Below are 9,372 nucleotides of genomic sequence, written 5' to 3'. Positions count from 1 at the left end.
ATATTTTAATAAAAATATAATTTAATCAATAAAAAATAATTTATTAAAGAGTATTTTGGGTAAGCAAAATTTAATGATAAAAAATAAAAATTTTTGTTAAAGGATATTTTTTAAAAATAATTTATTTTTTCTTAAAAAATAGATAAAATTAACATTAATTAACAAAAAAATTTAAAACAGATTAAAGAAAAAAATTTTTAAAAATTATAAGGGAGAAGAATATATCTTTTATAAATAGAGGAGAAGAGAATGTCATTTTAGTATCTGATAGAAGAGGAGAATGATATTTTCTCTTCTAATTATTATATACACTTAATTATTAAAAAAATTAACGTAGCTATATATTAATACACTAATATATATATATAAGAGGTGAAGCGTAGTCAATAAATTATAATTCAAATAATATAATCTTTCTATAATTACCTAAGAAGTCAGCGATTCGAGTCTCTATATCTTCAAGTAAAAGAAAAGAGAGAGAGAGGGATGAGGCGTAATATCTTTAATGTAAATGTAAATTTAATAAAAGCAAAGATTAACAACGTATCCGAAACCATCAGATGCATATTCATTATGATCATATATATGTTTAATATTTCAAAAATTTCATCCTTTATATGTATAGTTCAAAAGAGGGAACAAAATATATGTGTCGTTTTCATTGATTAATTAATCCGTAGTGAAATTAAAGTGATCAGTCATGTACAAAGATTGTAGAAATGATGCAAGGGAAATGACTCACCACCATTTTTATTTCGTTAGTTTGCTAATTTATATAATAAGGTAGCGAGTCATTACATCTAACCTAACTTTTTTCTTATCAGGCTACTGAACACACCCTCAATTATATGTACTCATACAGTTCTTAATTTGCGAACTAATTAATTGGAGTTAATTATTGGTATAGTGGGCAAAATCTTGGTTACTGTACGTTATTTAGATGTAAATGATTGTTTTTGATAAGGATGCAAATATAAGTGTGCTTTTATTGTAAGGGAGAAAAATTCTAATAAAAAAAGCGGTTAATTAGTTATGATTATGTCTGTCTTAGTGAGAAGTGGGAGTTGAAAACTTGACATTTAAGAAAGCAAGGCCTTCACGTATGAATCATGGTGATGTGTCGCTTTTTGAGCAAAATTCAAAAGACATGGTCAAAGCATGAAACATTAATTGAATTGGTCTAATAGACATCATCAATACTGGTAATACCCAAGAAATGCATGCATGCATGCGAGTATATATATATATATATATATATATATAAAATAGGGTCGAATCTAGTGGAGTTTTATAGAGGTTATTGCATTGTCCCCAGGCAATTTTTACAACACATATATAAACTATAAAGTATTTGTAATTGTTCAATAATAACTACTTCCATAAGTCAGCTGCAATTTATAAGTTTTTTTTATCGAAGATAAGGAGACTCGAATTCGTAATCTTTTAGTGGAAAAATTATGTCATTTAAACTATAACTCATTAACAACTGCAATCTATAAATTGAATAGGAGTAATATGTTAACAGAATATAAACTCATTCAAGTATTTTATAGCTCGGTTATGTTTTAAAAGAATATATTTAAACTGATAAAGTACTTTTGATCTGATTAAAAGTAAAATAATAAGTATATTTGGAGAAATTAGAATTTAGAACTAGGATTTAGTATTAAAATATAAAATTTAGTTTAAAATTTATGTTAAAAGTAATAATTTTAAAAAATTAATATTAACTAAAAAAATTAAATATTTAGTTGAACTCATTTTTTTAAAAGAAAAAAATATAACATTAAAAAACTATTGAATAATACAACTACTTAAATTCACCCATCTATACTAGGATGAGTACTATATACTACGTAGTAGTATTAATAGCAGCAATGAGTGAGAGTTGGAATTTGGAAACGCTTTAGTGCATGTAAGTGGCCGTAGTCAATTCTTTAGTCATAATAATGGCCCTACATGTAGAAATGTATAACAACGTATGAAACACATTTTGAACACAATATTTATTTGATATACATGTTTTTTGTATTCAATCGTATCTTAATAAAAAATAAAAAAAAATTTTCGCATCGATGAATTGAAGCACTAAAGCTATAATAAGTTGGTACAACTAAAAAAACTTACCAATATTTTTGTTCTACTACTTATTGTTTTGACCAATAGGGCTTCATTGAATGCAATGGTCCTCTTTGGTTCCCTTGTCGAAGAATCTTATTGCAAATCCATGCACTTACAACTTTGTCAGATATTGTTTTTTAATTTTATAAATAAGGCAAAACAATATACTATTCCATATCCTAATTGATTCAGTTTACATTACATCGTTATGGAAATATATAGTCATTGCACGTTATTTCTTCATTAATGCTATCTGAAATCTTTCGTGGTATTCACATGTCGTTCAATATTCCAGAACTATATAGACCATACAAAGTATTCCATCTTCCCTGAAAAAAACAAAAGAATAAAATAAAAGTACCAAAAGCAGTATCAATAAAAATAAAAAAACTACTAACGTACGTGTGTGTGACTGGTATAGATATATAGTAATTTGATATGTTAGGTAGAGAGTTCTTAAATTCAGTATATTGAGGGGGAAATACAGGGGAGACACAAATAAAGAGATCAATTTACCTTTCCTCCTATCAAGTTACTATATATTATATCATCAACTTCGATTATTTATTTATTTATTTTTGAGGAGGTTTAGAAAAGTAAGATAATATGCATGTGTTTATTTTTATTTAATAATAGAAAAGTGTAATCAGATTGATGACAAAGTAATGAAATGCAATGTGAATTTGCCTTTGTATTTCCAAGTTTTGGGCTTAATCAGATTATTAATTTAATTCTTAATAGTGAATTCTTTTTAGGTCAAAACGAACTTATGAATACCAAATGTAAAAGAAAATTAAAATTATCGAAAATGAATTTTCTTATTTTTTTAATTGTTTAATAAAATATATTTTTTATCTTATATTATTTAAGTAAGACTAAAAAAATATGTGAAAAAAATTAAATAATAAAATATTATATTTTAATAAATAATTAAAAAATTGAGAAAATTTACTTTTAAAATTATTAATGCATCAATTGCATTAAAAAAATTAAAATATTTTAAAATGTGTTTTTTAATATATCGTTAAAAAGACGGAAATGCTACACATCCATGTAATCATGTAATTAAGTTGGCTCAACACAAAACAAACCAATACCATTAAATAAAACGTGGAATACACGCGTCCAATACACACAAAATTGCTCTTGCCCAATGCTTCTTTTTCCCCACGCTTCTTCTTCTTCTCCCACGCTTCTTCTTTTTCTCCTGCGCTTCTTCTTCTTCTTTTCACGCTCGTTTACGCAGGAGCGTCTTCTTCTTCGCCTTCTTCTTCGTGTTCCTTCTTCTCCTCTCTTTTTTCGTGTTCCTTCTTCTTCACGTGTTTTCTCGTTATTGTCATTCTTTTGTTGTTGTTGCTGCTGTATTTTTTGTCTTTTTCTCCTTCTCTCTGGTAAAAAAGCAGTAGAAGGTGAGGGCAGAAAGAACCGAACACGGTACTCATGGTGAATCGAACATAGTACTCATGGTGAAACAATTGTATAGTACTGAGTGAACGAAACATAATCTATTATATAAAATCAAATTCAAATAACTCTGCCTACAATTTACATATTATCAATTCAATTCAATTTAGTAGACTTCCGTCCATTTAATTCAATTCAAATTAGCAATTGCATTCCATTCAATTCAATTCAAAATTGAATAATCCAAACTTTGTCATTTTGATTCGTTTCAAAAGAGTAATCCAAATCGCTCTCCTAATTTGAAGTTGAGTCATTTATTGTTTCGATTTAGAAATGCAGATCGAAGAAGAAAACGAAGAAAAATAGGAAGAAGATAAATGCAACCAGATCGAAATAAGAAAATGAGAAGATGAACGCGAACAGAGAAAAACGACGAAGGCAATGCAGATCAATAAAAAAGAAAAAAAAAGAAGGAGGAGGAGGAAGAGATTTACATTACAACAGAAGGTTTATGTTGAGTAAAGCTTTAGGTTGCACCACGTTATAAGTAACGCGTGTGTGACAAATGAGTGAAGGATGAAAAACGCGTGTGTAGAGAAAATTATTTGGTTAACAACTGTATAAAAGATACATAGATGCAAAACTTTTCCGTTAGAAAAAATGGGGTCTATGTCAGACTTCAACTAAGAACTATGGTTTTAATTAGCTCCGGCGGAAAAACGTGGTGGCTTTTTTCAAATTTTTTTTCTAATAAAAGTGGTATATATAATTTTAAAAATAAAAAATTAATTATTAAACTCGCGATTGATTACCAGTTAGTTAGTAGTTTGGGATTGATTTCATCTCATAAACACGTGTTTAATGTTTATTGGTCTAATTAAAAAAATGTTTTTACATATAAAACCTTGAATGCTTTTCAAATTGAAGCTAGGGTAAGGAAATTGGACAAGTTAGCAAAGAATGGGGCCAATAATTTGTTAAGATAAAGCTCATATTTAAATGGATATCAATTTACTCAAATAATTCGGAATTAGAGATTTAGTAAAGGTTGGGTTATTCTAAAAATACTTCATTAAACTTGCAAATTCATCTAATAGGATTCTGACTTGATCGGAGCATGGGTTCTGTGACCCGATACCTCTTGTCTTTTTACTATCCAAGATGCTATCTACAATTCAGCAAATATTAAATTGGGATAACTTTTTTAAGAACTAAGAAAAAATTATCCACTACTATAAATATAGTTTACTTAAATTTGTCTAAAACTCTCGTTAATTTAACGGGCCTGTTACACATACAAGCAATAAGGCTTTACAAGTGTTACAAGTCCCCAGTCCACAAACATTCTACATGCGCACTAATTATATTGAATGGAGCGTAATATTCACGTGCTCCCACTCAAACTGTTACGCTTCTCTTCGCGTAAATCGCCTCTTAATGGCAGACTCTTCCACTTCTTCCACTTCTTCCACTTCTCAAAGCCATTCAGAGAAAACGCAACCCTTCCATTTTCGAGCAACATTCGAAACTCAAGATATACAACTCGTCACTAACATTCAAAAATTCCATCAACACACCATAAAACTCTCGATCAAGAATCTCCAGAGAAAACAAAGCTATAATACTCAAGGTACGTTACATTACCATTCCTGTATATTTTCCAGATTTCGAACTAGATTTTACTATTCTTCTACGTTGTTGTACGTTTTACTGTTCTTCTTGCTCTACGTCTCATTTTACAGTTTATAATGTTTTAGGTTTTACTGTTATTCTCGCTTCTATGTCACACTGTTCTTTTTCGTTCTTGTAGGTGTTACTATTCTTGTTGTTCTATTTCTCCTGGTAACTGATTTTTGGGGGTATATTCCGTAGTTTGGTGGGTGTATATGGAGTAATTTGTTGGGTGTATATGGCATAAAATGTTGGGTGTATATTTCTGAACTGATATACTGTAATAGTCAGCACTTGCTTATATTTGCTTGTCCATGGGTGTATATTGCTTGACCTTGTAATGTTGCTTGATATTGATGCATGTTTGAGTGATACCTGACTGATATATATATAGGTGTATCTAAATCATATCTATGGGTGTATCTGACTGATATATATGGGTGTATCTGAATCATATCTATGAGTGTATCTTACTGTTATCAATGGGTGTATCTAACTCATATATATGGGTGTATCTTACTGATATCTTTGGGTGTATTTTTCATTTCAGAGAAAATGGCAGCGAGAAACCAACCTGGAAGAAATGTAAGAACAAATATATGTCTTACATGAAATCAATTTTATATAATAGAAATATATCTGACTATAATTTTATTTTTGTTTACAGCAAACCAAAGACCTTAAGTGTGCAACACATCTCTTAAGTGATAAATTCAGAAACATGAGTGAGGAGAAGAAAATAATTGTGAGGGATTTGGGATTCGGTGGCTTGATGCACATCCCGTCGCTAAGGGTGCATCACCAAATTGTCAGATAGATTCTAAGGATATTGACAATGATTAATGTAAATGTTATATAGTCTTGTAATAAATTGAACACATGCTGTAAAAATTTTCCAATTATAATCCAGTTTATTATAAAATTTCTTTCAATAATTAAACTCTCTCTGCTGTATTCAAAATGTATGAATTACAAGTACTATAATATGAAGGAAAATATCAAACCAAATATACACCCATAACCTGCCATTTTTTACATCCAAAGAAAGTTGAATATACACCCAAAAATCTATCCCCTGATGCTTTATCCCTAAAATCCTGAACCCTAAACACTTAAAACCTAAACCCTAATCCATAACTCGTAAACCCTAAAACCTAAACCGTAAATTCTAAAACCCTAAACCCTAATACCTAAAACCCTTAAACCGTTGTAAAAAAAATAGTATTTTATAACATAAAAACAAGATTCTGAAGTATATATATGTATATATATGTAAAATGTGAAATACAAGAAAATTCAGAAATACACCCAAAAGAACACTGCTTTTACACCCAAAAGAATGCATGCTCTCGCTCCTTTGTGTGCTTCTCATCCCTGTTCAGAAGTGGTGATCCAGATAGATTGGAACCCATATATGACGGTCTTCATAGAGATCTACAGAATACACCCAAACACAGACTATAAATACACCCGAAAAAAATTAAATTTACACATCTGCTACATATTTTAAACAAACATTACCTAAAAGCCACTTGTTGTCCACAAGACCAAAATTCAGTAGAAAATCATTTCAATTCCTATCAAATGAGTCTTTAAGCACACCCACGCTTCCCGCACTTCTCTCGTAATGTAATTCCTCATATCCTTTTCAATAAAATTTAACTCGCGATGACCCCCGGCAGCCGCAACAAATGATTGGTAAGTTTTGCTTAGTCTAATATCAGCCTCCTCGTTATTCTCTATTGTACGACGAATGGACATGCTTAGTTTCCTATGCTGTTTGAGATATTTTAGATTTCTATTTTCCCTCTCTGCTACATGTAATCAATTGGTTCTTAATCTCGTTTCCCTTCCTATTTGTGCTCCAAACTCTTGTAGAAAACCATGCAGTCTTGGCGTAGTTCCTGTAAACTTTTCCAGCATCTTCAAGGGTGGTAAAGGTCATTCCAACCTTGGGAACAAACTGGTCATCAACAACAGAGAGAGGCTGCAGAATACACCATGTCAAAAACTAAAAATACACCCAATCATGTCTAATATAATACATCCGAACCGCAACAACTCAACTAAAATGAAAATAAAAGTCATAAACTGTAAATACACAAGCTGCAGAATACACCATGTCAAAAACTAGAAACACACCCAATCGTGTCTGATATAATACACCTGAACCACAACAACTCAATTAAAATAACAGAAAAACCAGTAAACTGTAAATACACCCACACTTCCCTCAAAAATACACCAAAAAAAGTTCTGATCTACACCTGATCGTCTGCTATAAATTCCAGAAAATTAATCAAAACTAATACATTACATTCAATCCGCAGATTTATCTTCATGCATTATTTTGACAGTCAATGTTCACGAATTATTCACCTACACAATACTATATAAATTACTGCAACAAAATTCATAATAATCTTATGTAAATCAAACCTCAGGAACTTCGTTAGATTCAAATTCATAGTCCACTTTGCCTGGATTTAGCTGACAATCTGAGGTTGAATCATCCATTATCTTCAAAACGAGTTCAAACTTTGATTTCAAAAAACGAAAAATCAAATAGAAAACGAAGCTGGAGTTACAGAGAGAGGAACTAACGTAAATGACGAAGAAGAAACGAGTGAGAAAGGAGAGGAAAAGAACGATCGAAGAAACCAGGGGAAGCTTCGCGAGAAGAAGAACGAGCAAATCTGCAAATAACGAAAACGAAGAAAGAAACAAATCTTTTAAATTTGGTAGTTAGATATACGCGGGATCCCTATATAGCGCGTGTATACAACGTAACCCTTGGAGCGCGTTTTGAGGTTTTATTTGTTAATGAACTTGTAAACCATACAAGTCATTAGGGCTTGTATGCAGAACTTTTTCGTTAATTTAAATATCGGAATCTTTGCAAATACTCCACTCTCATTCATTTGAGGTCGTCAGACAACTTCACCACTTTGATGAATAAATCAGCGCCTTCATATAAAGGAGTTTAGACCTCAGACCTATTTTATTTCAGTTTCAGGTATTTTCTCAAAACAATATCAATTCTTTTTTATTTTATTTTTTTTTTTGAAGAAAAAAAGTTGATGACAAATTTGTGATACTGCAACAAAAAGAATGTATGTATAATTCCTTAATTTTTTTTCTTCTTTTCCCAATGAAAAGGCGCCCAATTCTTAGAGAGAAGCTAAGAATGTGGGAAATGAATTGATGATTATATTATAGCTTTTGTATTATTCTGGTCTCTGGAGGTGTGCCTTAGAAGCCATACTTGACTACTCTACTCATATGCAATAATATTTAGATTTAATCATATTGAGAATCTACTCCATAACGTTTCCACAACTATATATAACTGTACTAAATTTAAATATTCTGAAAATAAAGAAGCTAATAATAAGTTGTATATATAAATATGATGATCAATGATCGGTCAACAAATAAAGTTAATATGCATTATTTTCAATATAATGAACAACACAATAAGATCTGAGAAGCATGCATGCAATATCATATAACTCCCGTTAATTTTATTATAGTATTGTGTCATTTGTGGTGTCTGGTTTCCCTCACACACAATAACTCCATGGATCGGAGTATTTTCTTCTTTGCAGACACCAAATAATATTATAATAATGATTTTTCGTAAATCTCATCTTATTATTAATTTTTTCGTGACTCAAACAGAAATTTTTAGGGACAGAGACGAAAATTTTAGTAATATTTCTTCTCAAAAATATCTATATTTAATTTTTCAAATTCTAAATCTATCACTCAATTTCCATATTTATCTTAAAGTAAACATAATAAAAATATAATACAACAACAACAACAACAACAACAAAGCCTTATCCCACTAAGTGGGGTCGGCTACATGAATCAAACGACGCCATTGTGCTCTGTCATGTATCATGTCTACAGAGAGACCGTTTACATGTAGATCTCGTTTGACCACCTCATGGATGGTCTTCTTAGGTCTTCCTCTGCCTTTCGCCCTTTGTCCATCTTCCATCTCATCCACCCTCCTGACTGGATGTTCTATCGGTCTTCTTCTCACATGTCCAAACCACCTGAGACGCGATTCAACCATCTTTTCCACAATGGGTGCTACTCCAACTCTCTCCCTTATATCTTCATTCCTTATTTTATCCAATCGCGTGTGACCACTCATCCATCTCAACA

Source organism: Arachis hypogaea, chromosome 1, assembly GCF_003086295.3.
Source record: "Arachis hypogaea cultivar Tifrunner chromosome 1, arahy.Tifrunner.gnm2.J5K5, whole genome shotgun sequence".
NCBI classification, from domain to species: domain Eukaryota; kingdom Viridiplantae; phylum Streptophyta; class Magnoliopsida; order Fabales; family Fabaceae; genus Arachis; species Arachis hypogaea.
This window is presented reverse-complemented; position numbering follows the sequence as displayed.